The 21,244-nt window shown below is 35.1% G+C and overlaps 1 pseudogene; it reads right to left on the bottom strand.

Annotated features, from left to right (window-relative positions):
• Positions 1-394: 394 nt before the first annotated feature.
• LOC141333473 (scavenger receptor cysteine-rich domain-containing protein DMBT1-like) lies at positions 395-19,984 on the bottom strand (annotated as a pseudogene).
• Positions 19,985-21,244: the final 1,260 nt, after the last annotated feature.

Raw genomic sequence — 21,244 nt, 5'->3', positions numbered from 1 at the left:
AAATCTAAAGAACCTTTTCTGCATTTAAAAGTTTTCCATGGATGTTCAAGGATCTTCATGGAACCATCGATGCCAATAAAGAACCTTTATTTTTAAGAGTGGAAAAAGACATTATTATATATGTAATTATTGTATTATAAAGATATTTTTCATATATAGGCAACTTTCAGCTGTACACTCCAAAGAAGAAAGATGATTTATGAGCTGATATAAAAAAGAGAAATTATTTTGTAATGCAAATAACAGTATCTGTCACAAGAATAAACAACCAAACAGGACTGCTTATTCCTGTAACTTGTTTTAGAAACAAAGCAAAACATTTTTATCATGGCATCTTGACTTCTGTGATCATCAGAAACCGATTCCAAACTAGGACACAGCTCCATCTAGTGTTTCATCCCTGATAAGACATGATAAAAGATAACAATTTTAGACTCCATGCAGGCATTTGCAGACTTGACACTGAACATTAAAAAACCATGAGAGTGTCTACAGTCAAAAAGCCAATTTCATGTAGGACCAGAAACTGACCTGACAGATGAAAGGCAGGTGCTCATAGCAGCAAGCATCCATCCATCTGAACATGTCCTTTTCTTCCTTAAGAAGTTTTCCACAAAACATGCTCCCTCTGTCCTTTGGGAACTTTTGATGCCACGACGCATACTCCACATACGGCCCACCGGTCCACAGCCAGGGCGAACAAGCAAAGAGCATACTCCGTTCAAGCCCGATCCATACTCCATCAGTGATTTCTTCATCCTGCAGCATTTCTGTTATGTACTTGTGTGCCGTGGCATTTAAAATGTGCGCCAGTGTCCGGTGGTGCGTTTGGCAATATCCTAGTGCATCAATCCAGCTTTTTGAATCTTTGATATAGGTATAGTTGTCTGAAATAGACATTTAGCAAAATTTCTGTTATTTTACTATGATTATAACAAGTTTGATAAGGATATATGAATGTTCTATTCTTTGCTAATTACAGTTATGAAAATATTTGTTTCTATACTGCTTAGTTTAATACACACTTCTCAGGTTTGGTAAAGATATTGAATGAATAAGGTTTGCACATTGTAAATTTTGACGTACAATGGCTGTTTCTTTGAGAACTGGTCTGGGCAGCAGCAGCAGCTGCAGCTGTAGACAATACAAAAGCAAAAATTATGAAAATCACTTTAGTCAAATGTATAAACAAGGACTAATAATATTCTGGATGGCAGTGTAAGTGGTTTCATTTTTATTTATGTATTTGACTCACACTGGCAGATGATTTTAGCATCTTTATAATGACTACAGTTCTGTACGTCCCATCCTGGTGATCTACATCTCTTTAGAGTTTGCTCATTCCCATAACAATTTACATTATTCATCCATATTGGTCCTGAGCATTTCCAAAAAAGCACTCCTTTTCCACCACACATTTTAATCTCCAATATATTTATATAACGTAATATATATTTTATTACAAAAAGAAATGATAACATATATCATGAAAGAATAAAAATCTCTTTGATTCATGCTTTCTTATTTATATCTGTCATTGCTTTGAAAAGAAAGCGCACAATATTAAATATACTTCTAGTTCTATGGATGTTTTTGACTCACAGGTGCAGATGACTCCAGCATCCTCATAATGTCTACAGTCATGTATTCCCCATCCACGTGTCCTACAGTTCATCAGTGAGGACTCTGTGCCATTGCAGTTTATGTCATCCATCCATATTGGTCCTGATCCTTGTCCAAAATAAGCAAACCTCTTTGTCACATTGCCACATCCCATCTCTCTACACACCACTGCAGCATCTGATAGATCCCAGCCATCATCACACACTGTTCCCCACTGACCACCATAAATAACCTCCACTCGTCCAGAACACTTGTTGCCTCCATTAACCAACCTGACAGCTATAATTCACAAAATATGACAACAGAATTTCAGTTCTATGTCATTTGTTTTAAAACAACATAAAATATTATTATATTTTAATATTTTGACTTACATTGGCAGATGACTCCAGCATCCTGTTGATGGTTAGTGATGTGTGTTTCCTGTTCTCTTAAACAGTTACTCAGCGCAGATTCATTCCCAGCACATTGTACATTGTCCATCCATGCTGGTCCTGATCCTTGGCCAAAATAAGCGGCACTCTTTGCCTCTATTACATCCCCACAACCTATCTCTCTACACACCACAGCAGCATCTGATAGATCCCAACCATTATCACACACTGTTCCCCATATTCCATTATGAAGAACCTCTACTCTTCCAGAACAAGAGTCAGGGCCATTTACCAACCTAATAAAGCCTAACATAAAAAAAGAGTAAAGGATTAGAAAAGATTTGTTCTGTTCAGTATAGTCAATATTTACATGGCCATCCACCTTTACAGATGACTCACTGTTACAGATGACTCCAGCGTCTTCATGATGTCCACAGTCATGTATTCCCCATCCACGCCTACAGTTCTTCAGTGAGGACTCAGTGCCAATACATTTTACATTATCTATCCATATCGGTCCTGATCCTTGTCCAAAATAAGCAGCACTCTTTGCCTCAATCACATTCCCACATCCCATCTCTCTACACACCACTGCAGCATCTGATAGATCCCAGCCATCATCACACACTGTTCCCCACTGACCACCATAAATAACCTCCACTCGTCCAGAACACTTGTTGCCTCCATTAACCAACCTGACAGCTATTATCCACAAAATATGACAACAGAATTTCAGTTCTATGTCATTTGTTTTAAAACAACATAAAATATTATTATATTTTAATATTTTGACTTACATTGGCAGATGACTCCAGCATCCTGTTGATGGTTAGTGATGTGTGTTTCCTGCCCTCTTAAACAGTTACTCAGCGCAGATTCATTCCCAGCACATTGTACATTGTCCATCCATGCTGGTCCTGATCCTTGGCCAAAATAAGCGGCACTCTTTGCCTCTATTACATCCCCACAACCTATCTCTCTACACACCACAGCAGCATCTGATAGATCCCAACCATTATCACACACTGTTCCCCATATTCCATTATGAAGAACCTCTACTCTTCCAGAACAAGAGTTAGGGCCATTTACCAACCTAATAAAGCCTAACATAAAAAAAGAGTAAAGGATTAGAAAAGATTTGTTCTGTTCAGTATAGTCAATATTTACATGGCCATCCACCTTTACAGATGACTCACTGTTACAGATGACTCCAGCGTCTTCATGATGTCCACAGTCATGTATTCCCCATCCACGCCTACAGTTCTTCAGTGAGGACTCAGTGCCAATACATTCTACATTATCTATCCATATCGGTCCTGATCCTCGTCCAAAATAAGCAGCACTCTTTGCCTCAATCACATTCCCACATCCCATCTCTCTACACACCACTGCAGCATCTGATAGATCCCAGCCATCATCACACACCGTTCCCCACTGACCACCATAAATAACCTCCACTCGTCCAGAACACTTGTTGTCTCCATTAACCAACCTGACAGCTATTATCCACACAATATGACAACAAAATTTCAGTTTAATGTCATTTGTTTTAAAACAACATAAAATGTATTTGAAAAATTTCACTCACATTGGCAGATGACTCCAACATCTTGTTGATGGCTACAGTTGTTGATTCCCCATCCATTTGATAAACAGATATTCAATGTAGATTCATTTCCAACACATTGTACATCATCCATCCATATCTGTCCTGACCCTTTCCCAACATAAGCAGCACTCTTCACCTCAGTCACATTCCCGCAACCTATTTCTCTACAAACTACTGCCGCATCTTTTAGATCCCAGTTATCATCACACACTGTTCCCCATGTTCCATTGTAAAGTACCTCAACTCGTCCAGAACAAGAGTTGATGCCATTCACCAACTTGACAGCTATTACAAACAAAAATAATATAAAAACAGAAATAGTAAATTGTATTTTGATCTCTTGGTACATTCTTTAAAAAGGCAATATTAAAACACTTACAGTTGCAGATGACTCCAGCATCCTCATGATGTCCACAATAATGATTTCCCAATCCAGATGTCCAACAGTTTTTCAGTGTGGACTCAGTGCCATCACAATTTACTCTCCATATTAGTCCTCCTGATCCTTGCCCAAAATAAGCAGCACTCTTTGCTGCGATCACATTCCCACATCCCATCTCTCTACACACAACTGCAGCATCTGACAGATCCCAGCCATCATCACACACCGTTCCCCATATTTCATTATAAAGAACCTCTACTCGTCCAGAACAAGAGTTGACACCATTCACCAGTCTGATTTTAACTGTACTAGTGGCATTTGTAAAACCTATACATGCAATAGAGTAAAATATGCTGATTATTATTTAATTTTATTAATAGTTCTGAGACATTTATTGCTTTTATCGTGCTGAAAATATACCAATTTGTGACCATTTGTTTCAGTGTATAGCATAACGGTCTTACCCAGAAGCAGAAGGAGTTGCATGAACCACAGCATAGCGCTAAAATATATTGAATATGACAATGTCATTCATGTTGAATCCTCACACAAAATGTTCATTGCTTTGTCTTATTTTCTACACTGCTTTCTCAATAAATATTAATATCAAAGTGTATTTAGCCTTAAGTTTTCAAAGCATTTTTTACAGTATAGACTAACTGAAGTAACTGTAAAAATTCTACACATCTACTGTAAGACAAATCTAAATCTGTATTTAGTCATGTTGTAATCAAATATACATTATGATATTATAATAATATTAATATAATTTTAATGCTAATACCTGCTAAATGGTTCTCTTCTTCATCTGTCTGTAGAAAAGTGCTGTGCACATGACAAATTCCCATTTATGTCATGCGCATCACATTATTTTAAATAGATACTATATTTGGAAACAAAATTTTACTTTGGATTTTGCATGTGCTTGGCTGCATACAAAGGCTGGATGTGTCCCTCATTTGTTTACCAGGAAACCATGAGATTGAACAATGAGCCTCTGTTCACGAGTTCATGCTTACATATAATTAGCCGGAGCAGTGATTCTCAACTCCAGTCCTCGAGGCCCACTGCTCTGCACATTTTGTATGTCTCCTTCATTTAACACACCTGATTCAGATAATCAGCTCGTTAGGAGAAAGATCCATGAACTTAACTGAGTGTGTCAGATTCAGAAACATACAAAATGTGCAGAGCAGTGGGCCCCCGAGGACTGGAGTTGAGAATCACTGAGCCGGAGTATGGTATTGCGTGATTGGCGTGCTGTCCGGAGAAAAGGCTCCGAGCTCGGGAGCGTCCCGAGCCCAGAGAACCCCCCATGGGAGTAGCGAGAACTCGGAGTGCGGAGTCGGGGTGGTGGAGGGATACTGATGAACCGTCGGGTGAATAGAGGTGGGTCGGCTGTATTTGTACTTATGGCAGTGATTGGCTTGAGTGGGTTCCTCTTGTGATGTTTACGCTAAGTATCTGACGCGCTCCTCCCGAACTTTGTTAGTGAAACATCATTTTGTGGAAGCTTGTTGGGGGTTCGGTGCCTTGCTTAAGTGTCTCACCTCAGTTGTGGCATTGAAGGTGGAGGAGAGCACTGGTCATTCAGTACTGGGACTCAAACCTGTGACTCTCGAGTCCAACTCTCTAACCATTAGACCACGACTGGCCCAAAGTCATTTTCATACTAGCTGTAGGTGAATTAAACAAAACTTTTTTTTTTCATTAGAGACCGCAATAAGAAGAGAAGAAACAAAAAAAGGTTTTGTTGAAAAGTAATTTCAGTAGGCAGTATGCAGAAATTAAATCCTCTATGTAAATCTTTTGTTGTTTTTGTAAAATCTTTCATTGCACGTTAACTGCATTTTTTATCTTTCAATAGTCATAGTGTTATTTTGTCTCACAATGAAGTGAAGAAAGCCGGGATTGTTATATGACTTCCCTGTGCTTGTGCATTTATGCAAAAAATGTTTTCCCTAAAGCTTTGAAATCTTAGATTTATATCAGACTATATATAAACAGCAAACAGGACAAACAAGTTCATGTTACATATTCATCTTTGAATTATTTGTTTATTTTTATTTGAATGAACACCATTATACAGAATAAATGTAAATGTGGTCACCACCTGAATTTTTCATTTATAAACATTAATTTATGCAGATGCATTATAGAGTGAGCACTAAATTAAATAAATATTCTAAATATCTTAACTGGAAGATATTTATTATTTTTCTTTACTTTCTAAAACACTTCTCCAATAGATTGTGTCCTCCATCCTAGGGGTAAAAGCTCTCTCAATTTCTCCCTTATCTGTAAAAATAATAAGCAAAAAATAATATTCTAAATATTATATTGTTCTAAATAACAGTGTCAGTTACAGTACAATGTGAGATCAGTTGTTCCTCTTTGACCTTTTATCATGCGCTCCACTTTTGCAACATTTGCAACATATATTCACCGTTTTTCGTTCATTATTTAGGTTTGAGTCAACATTAAACCCAGGCCTTACCACTTTTTTTCCTTGATTCGGAAAAAAGAGAAGGATACTAAAATATGACAATGGTTGTTTCAGCCACTTCTTGACCTTTTTTTTTTTTTTTTAATGAGGATAAACCTACAACTGTGCAGACCAGGAGTAAGTGTTGGGGAAGTGTTCTTTCTCCTGTCCAGAAGAAAGATTATAAGATTCGGACTATCTGCCCGAAGTTCAAGCATAACACCCGGCAATTTAACAAAACTGGCTCAAACCAAAGATTTAAAAATCTTGCAAAGATATTGGTTTTGCCCAGCCCACTGCTCTTTATGTGTGTAGCTCCCCAGCCTGTGTGTCACGATTCAGACAGGAACACACAAACAACGACGTAGTAAAATGAACAGTATTTAATAAATCCAACAGGCAACAGGCAGTCACAGGTACACAGAGTGGTAACGTTAAAGACCAACAAGGATTGAGGAGAAACACACACCTTAAATACACAGACTGATTACAAACACAGGTGCAGACAATGAGGGATGAACCAAAATACACACAGCAGTGGGGGGAGATGATGGCTGAAACCAACTAAATTGTCCAGGGGTGTGACAATGTGTTGAACAATTGGATAATAATGTTTCACAAATTGCAATGTTTAGTTAAATCTATTGTTGAATTTCATATGCTAAGTAAGCATTTATTATGACACAAAAACATTACAAGTATGGACTCTCAGTGTATAGAAACAAGCGTTATTATTAAAACTATCTTTAAAAGTTTGTCAAGACTTATGACTTGACTTGAAAATGTCTAGCCAGAAAGTTTTGAGTAGTTTAAATTTGAAATAAATAACATTTGTAGCATAACCCCTGTAATCTCAAGTGAACAAATACACATCATGCAAAAGTCCATAGGAAAACAGAATACCTGGCTAGATGTTTGTCTTTGACGACAACTTCTTATAGGACTAAGGTAGTTGTGTGACAGTTATTCAGACAGCTGTCCTCTTGCTCATCCACTATTCAGCCTGAACACCATCCAAACTGATACATATAAATGTGAATTCACACAGAGGTGTGCATTTTTATCTACCAAGTAAAAGGCACTGAAATCCACATTTGATAAACAAAATTTGTTGAAATTCAAATTGCTGAATTCAACTGTGCTGCACATAATCAAATTACTATTTCAACCTGAAAAATATGCAAAACATCCCATTCTAAGGGAAATTCTGGAGAATGTAATTTGTTTACAGGGGTAAAATATGAGCTTATTGGCTTATGAGCTATACTTTATCACAGTTTGATCAGAAATATGTGAGCTTTTTGACTTGCTGTGTGAATGCGTTGTTAAACAAATTTATATAGAAATTTTTTTGATACTCGAAATGTGAAGGAACTGTTTTTATTGCATTTCATAGGTATTTGTTACAGCTATGGAAAATTCCAATTCAATACTCTCGTGCATAAGAACCTCACTGGTATGGTGGGTTGACCACTGTGTCCATGTAAATACAAACAAATCTAGAGCTCTTGCATTTGTGAATGTTTAGCTTTTTTCCATGTATTTTACATGTCTTTGCAAATTTGTCTAGGGAGTTTCATAAAACCGGTCCACTCAAAGGGATGCCATCAATATATTTTGATATTTGAATACTGACAGATCTCTACTTAACTAAGCTATATGAGTATATTGTCTATTAGAGCATTCCCAATTAACATTTGAATGGATTTGCATTGAAATCGAATCACGTCATGAATGCATATCCAGTGGTGCATCCAGCAATGCACTGCAGATGAGAAATGCATTCCTGGTTTCATGGCTGTCAACTTAATCAAGCACTTTCTGAGCATTTAATTGGTTTGCATTCTGAAATATGGACTGTTTGATAGTAAGAGCTTTATTTCTTATGTTGATCATTGTCTTTTATGGAAATCTGAAGGGAGGAGCCAAGACGTCAGCTGATCCTATATCTAAATAAAATCCCCTGAAACCTCCTTAACTTGATCTCAAGCCGTCACAGAGACAAAGACGCTTCTGAAAGGACTGCCATATTAACAGGTCAATAGAAATCTAATAATCATTTTTGTTAAATTGCAAATGTATTTTATCAATACTAACAATATCTGTAATTATTTCTGGTGTAGTTGATTTAGTGCTTATTAACTCTTTGCACTTTCCTTTTTCAACATGTCTAGTTACTGAATAATGAAAATGACTTAAAATGTAACTCCTCCAAAGTAACATGCACTTCAGTAGTATCCAAACACAGTAAAATAAGGCTGAAAAAATAAACATGCAGACATTTTGTCCCACAGAAAATGCTTTTAGATCGTTTTTTTGAAGTTTTTTTTTTTTTTCAAACAGTCAAATTAATAATTCTGTGTTTCTTTCAGAGCACAATGTTAAATGTCTTGTGGCTCATTCTCATATTGGGTATGGAAAAGCATCTCTATATTTCTATATCACAAATCATTTTTTATTTTTAAAGAATGAAGTATGTTATTGAAGTATGTACCCATAACATGTTTTATAATTGATACAGATTTCGGAAATGGACCTCCAGTCGAAGCTATTCTGAGGCTGATCAATGGTCCCAACTCTTGTTCTGGACGAGTGGAGGTTTTTTATAATGAAACATGGGGAACAGTGTGTGATGATGGCTGGGATCTGTCCGATGCTGCAGTGGTGTGTAGAGAGATTGGATGTGGGAATGTGATTGAGGCAAAGAGCGTTGCTTATTTTGGACAAGGAACAGGAAAAATATGGATGGACGATGTAATTTGCACTGGCACTGAGTCTTCACTGATGGACTGTAGGATGTCTGGATGGGGAATACATAACTGTGTGCATGGTGAAGACGCTGGAGTCATCTGTGAAGGTGGATGAAAGCTAAATATTCCATATACTGAATAGAACAGGGGCGGAGTGGCAATCGGGAAGACCGGGACTTTTCCCGGTCAGCCGGCCGAAGGATTTACACAGCGGATCACAAATTGAGCGGGCGCCGAGGCGAACGCGACCAGCCTGAGCTTATTAGAATCATTGACGTTAGTAAATTTGCCGCGAATAGCGGCCAAATACTCCCACATACTCCCCCCTAAACGTCCAACCAATATTTATATCAGTGGCTCACTCTCTATCAGTGCCGGCCCTCCCTATAGGCGATCAACCGGCCTTTTACCGATAAAATGGTGTGCGTAATGACCTCATCCCTAAAAAAACGAACTGTCGCATAAGTTTTGGTGTATCGCAAAAAAAAACTGCCCTTGAGCTGTTTCCATACATAATTTCACCTATATTGCGTAAATTATATAGGCTAGTAGACTGTTCTTTATCCGTTTGAAACAAAACCTAATATTAAATTTTTATTAACAAGTGTCATGAGTTTTTTTTTTTTTTTGTACTTTGTTATAGACTATTTACTTGATCATCAACAATAATCATAAACAGGAGCAGTTGTATTATTATCATTTTTCTAATGAACTTTTATTTAGAAATGGGAATGTTCATTTCGGTTATTTTATTTCTCCTGACAACCGACGGTCGTTAAGACATTTTTAACCGTTAACTTACAAGATTGTTAAATTACAATTAAAGGAAATTTTAATTAATACGCAGCTGTGACCCATTAAAAATACCTACATTTGTTTTCCATGGATTAATTTTATACACGCAAAAAGCAGCATAAACAACGAGTGTGAGGATTCACATGGTCATGCACGGAGGAAAACATTATACAGCTATATATAAAATAAATAAAATAAAATAATTTCCAAATAAATTATGAATTAACAAAACAAAAGAAAAAAATGTGAAAAAAATTAGCAGCCTATATCAACCTATGCAGAATTTAGTTTCATTTTTCTGATGCGCTCTTGAGGCATCCTGTGTGTTTCCTTTTTACAAAAGCACACTGTTTTTTTTATTGTGAATGTGCATTAATAAAATAAATATTTAGAATAGTTTGGAACAATGTCTTACTCTTATATGACCACAAACGAAGGAGTAGGCTATTGTAAGTTGTTTCCACTTTTACAAGGGGGAAAATAGAAACAAATGATCGTGTAGGTGCCTCCTGCGCGCAGTTAAGCATTACTAACTCGACAATGAAGCTTCATTGTCATAATAAAATACAGTCAGCCAAACATATTGAAAAACTATTTATATAAATAGTAAATAAATAAATAAAATAAATAAATGCTATTTTCCCCCTTTTATTTCAGAACAAACCCTTTACATTTAATGGAACAATACTCATAACACAAGAAGAACAAAAATATAAAAAGCTAACAAGCCAACAAGTTAATTTAAAATGTTGTACTTATCATTCCAATATCCACGTAAAACAAGATCTTCAGAACAAAATTAATAAATTTTAACTTGCCAACATAGCAAAGCCCCTTTTCTCTACAAAAAAGTGTTTCCAAACAGATTTTTGCAACATTTGAAATATGGATTTAGAATTTATGCGCTAAAGTTAAACGGAAAAAGATTATGTCGACACATGAGAAATTTTATCGATAAGACATTTCCATCAGCTATATCGGTAAAAATTCCGAAGCGCTAAATTGTTTTGTGTTTTTTTTTTTCATCCAGATTAAAAAAAAAAAAAAAAAAGATTTAGTATTATATTAAAAGGGGGGAGGGGGTGGCGGGCCGGTGCGGTCAGAATTTTCCCGGTGGATTTTAGTGCCCCACCCCGCCCCTGGAATAGAACCAAACTTTTCTAATCTATTACTCTCTGTTGTTTTTTTATTTTAGCCTATGTTAGGTTGGTGGATGGCCCGAACTCTTGTTCTGGACGAGTGGAGGTTCGTCATGATGGTCAGTGGGGAACAGTGTGTGATAATGGCTGGGATCTAACAGATGCTGCAGTCGTGTGTAAAGAACTGAATTGTGGGAAAGTGATTGAGGTGAAGAGTGCTGCTTATTTTGGACCAGGAGTAGGACCAGTATGGATAGTTGATGCACAGTGTACTGGGAGTGAGGTTTCACTGGTAAACTGCACATCTACAAAATGGGGAATACAGAGTTGTGACCATTTAAAAGACGCTGGAGTCACCTGTCACAGTGAGTTAAAAAAGTCTTGGAAGCATTTTGCATGTTGTATTGAAAGAGTTTTAAAAGAAATGTAAATGCTGTTATTGCTAATTTACTTATATCACTCCAAATCATATGTGTTTCTTTTTATGTAAAATTTAAATGAAACTTTTCCAACCACAGTTCAAGATCAGAAGACCAAAAATGGTGCAGGTGATTTCATCCAAAGCGATTATTGATAACACAAAATGACAGAAAGTGCATTAGTAACTAACAATGAAAAATATCTTCATTCTGGCTTTTACTACATTATTACAGTTAAAATTTGTGTCTGTTAATATTATTTATTGATCCTCAGTTAACATGAAGTAACAGTGAGCAGTTCCCTCCTTAAAAAGAAAGTTTTTTTATTGGCATTGATGGTTTTATATAGAGCCTTTGAAACTCTCATTCTTAGAAAATAGAGGTTTTGTCTGGTCTCACTTTTAAACACCAGATGGGCACAGGTGGGTCTTGAAGAGTGCAAATGTTTTGATGATAAACTCTTTCAACAGCTTTGAAGCTGGTTGGTGGTTCCAGTGAGTGTGATGGCAGAGTTCAGATTCAGTATAAAGATCGATGGGGTGCAGTGTGTTACACTGGTTGGGATCAAGCAGATGCTACAGTGCTGTGTCAAGAGCTGGATTGTGGAGAAATTAAAGAGCCAAAGTCATACTTGGGACCTTCAGGGCAAATATGGATGGATCAACTGGCCTGTACGGGAAATGAGTTGACAGTACGGGACTGTCCTTTTACCGGATGGGGAGTGAGCAGTTGTTTGAATGGGCTTCATGCAGGAGCTTTTTGCCAAAGTAAGATTAAATTATATGTGAGCTTCTCAAATGATCTATAGCTTTACCCTCTTTTTGTGTTGGGGTCAGTTTGACCCACACTTGATTTTGCTGTTTGAAATACTGGTTAAATTATTTCTTTCTTGAAAATTGGTTAATATTTTTCATTTAGGGTCATGAATGTGCATGCAAAGTTTTGACACATAAATGTATTTTGGAAACTTTTGTGTTGGGGTCATATAGACTCACCCACTGACTCTTATTGGTTTTCATGCAATTTGTCAAAAATCAACACTGAAAATCACTGAACAGGTAATAAAACATAAATCTTTTTTTTTTAACTCGTCAGACACTAAAATATGAAATGCATGAGAAATTTGTGTTTTATTTAAGTTTTACAGCCTATTAGAGTTTCACAGAAAAACTATCCAAATTTGATTTTGGTTGTTTTTTTAGGTTCTTAATTACTAGACTTTTCCAGAAGTGTGAGAAACATTATGAGAGAAAACCATAACAGAAAGGAAGAATAAGTACAAACAGCAATAAAAACTCTTGACACGAAGTACACAAGTGAAAAAAAATGTTACATGCTTTTTATGTTTGTAGTTATTTGCACCTTAAAGGTTGTATCAGCGATTTCTAGCCTAAAACATAAAGTGTCAATTTCAGCTGACCTTTCTTCACGATCCGCTCGCTGCCTGCCCCATAAATTGTCTGTGAAAAAAACGCGTCTCTCTGGTCAGCCTAGGGTCCGAGATATGCCAAAAAAACAATCGGCACTACCAACCTTTCCACACATAAACAAACAGTGGTCCAACCAATCAGCGTCAGGGGTTTGGTGTTGTGGACTTTCCTACTGGTGCTGGGATGTGAGGGAGGCGGAGCGAAAGTCCACAACACCAAACCCCTGACGCTGATTGGTGACTCGACTGAGGGGGAACACAATATGACCCTGGACCACAAAACCATAAAAAGTCATAAGGGTCAATTTTTCAAAATTGAGATTTATACATCACCTGAAAGCTGAACAAATTAACTTTCCATTGATGTATGGTTTGTTAGGATTAGAATCTGAGGATGCAAAAAAATCTAAATATTGAGAAAATTGCCTTTAAAGTTGTCCAAATGAAGTTCTTAGCAATGCATATTACTAATCAAACTATAATCAATATATTTACAATAGGAAATTTACAACATATCTTCACTGAACATGATCTTTACTTAATATCCTAATGATTTTGGGCATAACAGAAAAATCAATAATTTTGACCCATACAATGTATTTTTGGCTATTGCTACAAATATATAATTATATTTATATATTATATTTTTAGTCTTAGTTCAAAATAGATGTGTATTAGTATTTTCGTAGTGTATTTTTGCCAGATTGCATGGAAACCCCTAACACCGATTTTTAAACTCAAGAGGAGGGCTAAGAATTGTGTCATTCACATCCCAGTTTTCCTGACAAATGCAATGCCAGGATGCCATTATGACAAATCATTCTTGCTTGTCAATGTTTTACTTAACAGAACATGTGAGAAAAGTTGTAGTGAGGATTATGTTGAAGACCAAGATTGGAGTCAATGTCAATGACCCTGATATCAAGAATAACCTTCTGGACAAGGTAAGGCTCATGTTAACTTTTATAAAACAGTCTTTGCAATGAAAATAGATTATTTAAAACTTTTGATAAAGTCAAATGTCAAAAAGTGTGCTCAGTAAATGTAATCAACTGGCTTGGGTGTTTTCTCACTAAAATTTCACTGAATTTCAAAGATAAAGAACGTGTTTGGACGTAAAGTGAACTGGAGAATACAGCCTGATAAGCAAATATTTCACCAGGAGAGAATAACCACAGGTTTGTAAACTGAGATTGGACTCTTTTTTTTAAATATATATGTAAATATTTATGCATTTTTTATTTTAATTTTTAACCTGTTATATTCACAGCCAGGACTGAGACATGCCAAAAGGGGAAGTAGGCAGCAGGGCGGCAAGAAGGAGAGAGCTTTTTTTTTAGTTTTTTCTTTTTCTTTTGGGCATTCATTGAAATTATTATTGCATTCATATCAACAAGTTATCATCTCATTAGTTATTCTAAATATAAATGAATTTTTATTTATAATAGTGCTGCCCCTAACTTAGAGCGGCATCAACGGAGTATCTTTTTTAAAATACTGTATGTGTAAATATTTATGTATTATTGATTTTAATTATAAACCTGTTATATTTACAAGTTTTCTTTGAACGACAGAAAAGGCAGAATACAGACTCTAATCCTATTTATTATCAGAATAAGCTAATATATATATATATAAAATAAATGTAACAGCATATAAATTAATACATAGACAAATTATCTCACTTATTTTAGGAGGTTGGTGTATAGATATCAGAAATCGAATAAACATTTAACATGTAAAGAAAACCACAGTTTTACATTTTTATTTTTATTTCACAGATGATCAGTGTACTCAAAATGATTACAAACCTTCATTTTTTTTGATTATTTATTCAGGAAATATTTTAACTTTAACTAAAACTTTGAAATGTCAGTTGTATATCAGACTATATGTAAACGCCTGTTTGCAAACAGGACAAACAGGTTCATGTTGCACATTCATATTTAAAATCATTTTTTGTAAATAATTTTGTAAATGCGTACCACTATAAATGTAAATGTTGTCACCATCGAAGTCTTTCAGGTTTATTTGGTTGTAAAATGCAGCTGTCACTCCTATAAAATAAATATAATCATCTTTAAATGATGTGTACTGAAATCAGTCACTTTATAAATTTAATGGCAGGTTCAGATTTACTTGTAAAAGCTATGATATATATAGCAGTAAACAAAGGCTTTACGTATTTTTCACGATCCAGAAGATAAAATATAACTTTCTAAAGTTATAATAACATTCTAAAACATTTCTCTATTAGATTGTGTTCTCCATAGCAGGGTAAAAGATCTTTCAATTTCACCCTTATCTGTGAGAATAATAAGCAAAAATAAATGAAATATTAAATAGCAATTGTAATATAACAGGATGTGAGACTGATCATTTGATCAGTTGTTCCTTTGTGACCTTTTTGTCTTTTTATTTCATTATTTAAGTCAATTTTAGGATCAGCATTAAACTTAAGCATGTAATGCATTCCAGCTAAAATTACGGTCTATTGTGTAAATGTGCTGAAAGTTAATATTTGGTAGTTGCTCAGGAAGACAAATCTTAAACTTATGTTTACAGATGACTCCAGCACCTTGTTGTTGGTTACAGTCTTGTATGTCCCATCCATTTGATGAACAGTTATTCATTGCACATTCATTTCCAGCACATTGTACATCATCCATCCATATCAGTCCTGATCCCTGCACTGCAAAAAATGCTTTTCTATCTTAGATTTTTTATCTTGTTTCCAGCCAAAATATCTAAAAAAAAATTTAAATCAAGAAGGATTTTCTAGACAAGTAAAAATTATTTTCTTGTTTTCAGAAAAAACAAGTCAAAATTAAGTGAGTTTTTGCTTAGAACAAGCAAAATAATCTGCCAATGGGGTAAGCAAAAAAATCAAACAGAAAACGAGATTATTTTCTTACCCCATTGGCAGATTATTTACTTTTGTTATTAAGTAAAATTAAATTACTTAATTTTGACCTTTTTTTTCTGAAAACAAGACAATAATTTTTACTTGTCTAAAAAATCCTTCTTGATTTAAGAATTTTTAGATATTTGGGCTGGAAACAAGACAAAAAAACTAAGCTAGAAAAGCATTTTTTTGCAGTGTGACAAAAATAAGAAGCACTTTTGCTTCTATAGCATATCCACAACCTCCAAAGCACACCACTTCAGCATCTGATAGATCCCAGTCATAATCACACACTGTTTCCCATATGCTATTATAAAGAACCTCCACTCGTTTGAAACAAGAGTCTATGCTTTCACTTCCGCTAGTGACAGTTATGGAGCCTATACATGTTAAAGCATCACAGATGCACAATTTTTATATTTAAAATATATTATTGGTACAGTAACAGATCAACAAGTTTTTAGTTACCCCCATAATCTCAATGGAACAAAAATACAAGAAAACATTCATTACATGTATATGCTAATGTTTTTAGGGTAATACACTCTTAAAAATAAAGGTGCTTCACGATGCCATGGAAGAACATTTTTTGTTTAAATGGTTCCATAAAGAACCTTTAACATCTGAAGAGCCTTTCTGTTCCACAAAAGGTTCTTTGTGGTGAAAAAAGAGTCTTCAGATTCTAAAAGGGTTAGAGATGGTTCTTGAAAAAGTTCGTTGTGGAACCAAAAATGGTTCTTCAATGGCATTGCTGTGAAGAACCTTTTAAAGAACCTTAAAGCAAGTTTTGTAGAGTGTACCTGGCTAGATGATTGTCTTTGACGTCTTCTTATAGGATTAAGGTAGTCTATTTAAACAGTGGACGTGTGACAGTTATACAGACTGCTTTCTTCTTGCTCATCCCTGAACACAGCCGATATCCAGCCTGAACACCATCCAAACTGATTCATATAAATGTGATTTTACACACAGGTTTGCATTTATATCTGCCAAGTAAATAACACTAAAATCCACATTTGATCAACAAAACATGTTGGAATTCAACAAAGTTTTGCTGGATTATTTTGTGCTGAACGTAATCAAATTACTATTTCAACCTGAACAATAAGCAAACTTCTCGTTCTAATCCTCTTAAGGGAAATTCTGCAGAATGTAATTTGTTTACAGGGACATAAAGTGAGCTTATCGGAAGTTACTGACAACAAACTGTTTTTGATCATAAATATCTGAGCTTTTTGACTTGCTGTATGAATGTGTTGTTAACCAAACTTTTATACACAAAATGTGAAGGAACTTTTTTTTATTGTATTTCATAGGTATAAGTTAAAGCGATGGAAAATTCCAATTCAATATTTCTCAAGCATAATAACGTGTGACGTGTGCTGGGATGTAACAGTTGCGTGTTGTATTTGTTTTTATACTAAAGATTAATAAATCTGTAAAAAAGAAAAAAGAAAAAAAAAAGAAAAGTATTTCTCATTTTAATTTATATTTATCAATGCATTAACTACTGAGATTACTGTAAAATGTTACCACTGCACTTGGTGAACTATTCTTCTACTAGTCAATAAAGTTTTGTCCAAAATTAGATGTATGCAAATTCAAAACTGAATAATAGATAAATAAAGAACAGTTGTTCGTTAAAAAAAATCCACTAAATACTGCAGACAATTGTATAATTGAGTGTTTTTTTTAAATTATATTTAGTTATTTGTAAGCAAATATATTTTACAGTGCACTGTGAAGAGTGAAATTCATCATTAAATGAAAAACAAGTAATTGCATTTAATTAACACCAATTAAATATTTTCCATGTTATTAGTACTTGCTGTACCTGCTACCTGTCCAGTAGGTGGCACCAGTATCATTAAAATGAGGTCCTTTGTAGGTGTAGCTTAGAAAAGTCATTGTCAAACATGTCATGTCACATCAGGTTTTTAAGGGCTGGAAGTGGTAGATGTTCTGAATTTTTTCAGGTAAATTAGGTTGAAAAATGCAGTTGTCACTTCTATAAATACTTATAATCATATTTTAATGATAATGTATATACATTATTGTGTATTGAAATTAGTCACTTGCTACAATTAATGGTAGAAATATATATGAAATATATTTCACAAGCTATAATTTATGCATCAATGTGTATACTGTCACATATTAATCCATAGCAGTAAACAAAGGGTTTATACACATTTCTTGCAAACTGGAGGATTTTTATTCTTTTTGCTAACTTTTGCTAACTGAAACACTTCTCCGTTAGATTGTGTCCTCCATCGCAGGGTAAAAGTTCCCGAATCGTTCAATTTCTCCCTTATCTGTAAAAATAATAAGAGTTGTGTCACAACTACAGTGTGAGATAAGTTGTTCGTCTTTATTATAGCGTTATTATTCGCTCACATTTTCCAAAATCTCCATTTGTTTGCTTTCATTATTTAAGTCAGTTTTTGGATCAACTTTAAATTCAAGCCTCACAACTGTTTTTTTCCTGATTTCTGAAAAAAAAGAAAGAAAGAAAGAAAGATTTTTAAAGGACTTGTTCAACAGTATAATAGGGAGTTTTCCTAATATATTTTTGCACATTACATTATAGATGCAGCAGCAGTAATTATGTTTCTATTCATTTTTGAATTCATTTCATGCACAGTGTTTTCTTATACATTTTGATTTGCCAAATTAAGAATTTTATTAGAATTATTAGATTTTATAGAATAGTTGTTGCATTTGTGTGTGGTTCCAACTGAAACTATGCTGATCTGTTGCCACTCCTTAACTGTGTAAATGTGCTGACAGTTCAAATTTGGTAGTTGCTCAAGGAAAGCAAATCATTTGACTCACGTTTACAGATGACTCCAGCATCTTGCTGATGGCTACAGTTGTGCGTTCCCCATCCATTTGATGAGCAGCTATTCAGTGTAGATTCAATCCCAGCACATTGTATATCATCCACCCATATCGGTCCTGATCCCTGGCCGAAATAAGCACCACTTTTTGCCTCTATAGCATCTCCACAACCCGACTCTCTACACACCACTGCAGCATCTGATAGATCCCAGCCATCATCACACACTGTTCCCCATTTTCCATTATAAAGAACCTCCACTCGTCCAGAACATGTATCATTGCCATTCACCAACCTGACAGCTGTTGTCACACAAATAATAGAAAGACACAAGTTGTTTTCTTAATATTCACGATTTCTTCTGAAAAGAAAAAGACAAAGAATTGTTGACTCACAGCTGCAAATGACTCCAGCATCTTCAAAATGTCTACAGTCATTTATTCCACTTGTCCTACAGTTCTTCAAAGAGGACTCTGTGCCAGCACAGTTTACATCAGCCATCCATACTGGTCCTGATCCTTGTCCAAAAAAAGCTTCACTCTTTGCTTCAATCACATTCCCACATCCCAGTTCTCTACAAACCACTGCCGCATCTGTTAGATCCCAGCCATCATCACACACTGTTCCCCATGTTTCATTATGAAGAACCTCCACTCTTCCAGAACAAGAGTTGGCGCCATTCACCAACCTGACAGCTATTATACACACAAAATGTAAAATCTATTTCATTTATATATTAATACAGTATTTAAGTTCTTTAAATATTTTCACTCACACTGGCAAATGACTCCAGCATCTTCTTGATGGTTACAGTCTTGTATTCCCCATCCATTTGAAGAACAGTTTTTCAGTGAAAATTCATTCCCAGTACATCGTACGTCATCCATCCATATCCTTCCTGATCCTTGTCCAAAATAAGCAGCACTCTTTGCCTCGATCGCATTGCCACAGCCAATCTCTCTACACACAACTGCAGCATCTGTTAGATCCCAGCCATCATCACACACCGTTCCCCATGTTCCGTTATAAAGAACCTCTACTCGTCCAGAACAAGAGTCTCCATTTACTAATCTGATTCCACTAGTGACAGTTATGGAGCCTGTGCATGTTAGAGTATCACAGATGCACATCAGTGTTTATATGAGCCATTAATTCAGAAGATATTATTGGTACAATAATAATAATTGGTACAGATATACAAAAAAGTTTTGTGTCAGTACATCTGTCTCCTTACCCAGAAGCAGAAAGAGTTGCATGGACCACAACATGTTGGCTGCAAATATATTTCATATGATATTAGATATGAAAAACTCCTTGGTTTCGAATTTTCAAACAGCATCAAATAGCATCTTATTTACGAAGTATATTTTAAAGCAAATCAATGTGGTTTTATTATTAGCAATCATGAATAAAAGAAGGAATACTTTAATAATACAACTACTGTATCATGCAATGCAGTGTCTTGGCAGTAAGCATTTAAAATGAAAAAAAAAAAACAAGTATCGAATGTTAATGTAGAGACAAACAATATTATTAAAAGTAAATTAAAAAGTTTGTCAAGACAAAATGTATATATTCACTCGTGTAGTTTAAAATGCAAGTGTGAAATAGTAAATAAATCATATTTGAAACAACCCTAATCTCAATTGAGCAAAAATACTTTAGAAAATACTCTCATTATTTGTATATGCTAATGTTTTTAGGGTAATACCTGGCTAGATGCTCCTCTTTGATTTCTTCTTATATGGTTAAGGTAGTCTATTTAAACAGTGGACAAGTGACAGTTATTCAGACTGTTTTCCTTTTGTTCATCCGTGACTACTATACAACCAAAACACTATCCAAACTGATTCATAGACATGTGAATATATATATAGATGTGCATTTATCTGACATGTAAATGACACTGACACCAACATTTGATAAACAAAACAGATGTAAGAATTCAAACATGTTGTGCTGGATTCTACAGTGCTGCACGTAATCAAATTACTATTTCAACCTGAACAATATGCAAACTTCCCCTTCTAATCCTCTTAAGGGAAATTCTGCAGAATGTCATTTGTTTACAAGGATGAAATATAACCTTGCTGGAGGTTCCTGACAACAAGCTTGTCTCCACTTTATCACTGTTTGATCATAATATCTGAGCTTGATGACTTGTTGTATGATTGTGTTGTTCGCCAGATATACATATTTGGATAACAAAGTGTTAAACTGAAATTTTCCACACCCCAAATATGAATAATATGTATGAGCTAAAGCTATGGAAAATTTCAATTCAATACTGTCTTGTGCATAAGGACCTCACTAGTATGATGGGTTGACCAGTGTGTCCATGTAAACATAAACAAATCTAGAGTTTTATGCGTTTGTGTATGTGGATGTATTGTTTCCATGTACTTTGCATGTCTTTGCAAATTCGTAAAGGGAGTTTTATGAAACTGGCCAACTCAAAGTGATTTCATCAATATATATTAATAATTGAATACTGA

The sequence above is a fragment of the Garra rufa genome, chromosome 4 (genome assembly GCF_049309525.1).
Source record: "Garra rufa chromosome 4, GarRuf1.0, whole genome shotgun sequence".
Taxonomy (NCBI): domain Eukaryota; kingdom Metazoa; phylum Chordata; class Actinopteri; order Cypriniformes; family Cyprinidae; genus Garra; species Garra rufa.
This window is presented reverse-complemented; position numbering and strand designations above follow the sequence as displayed.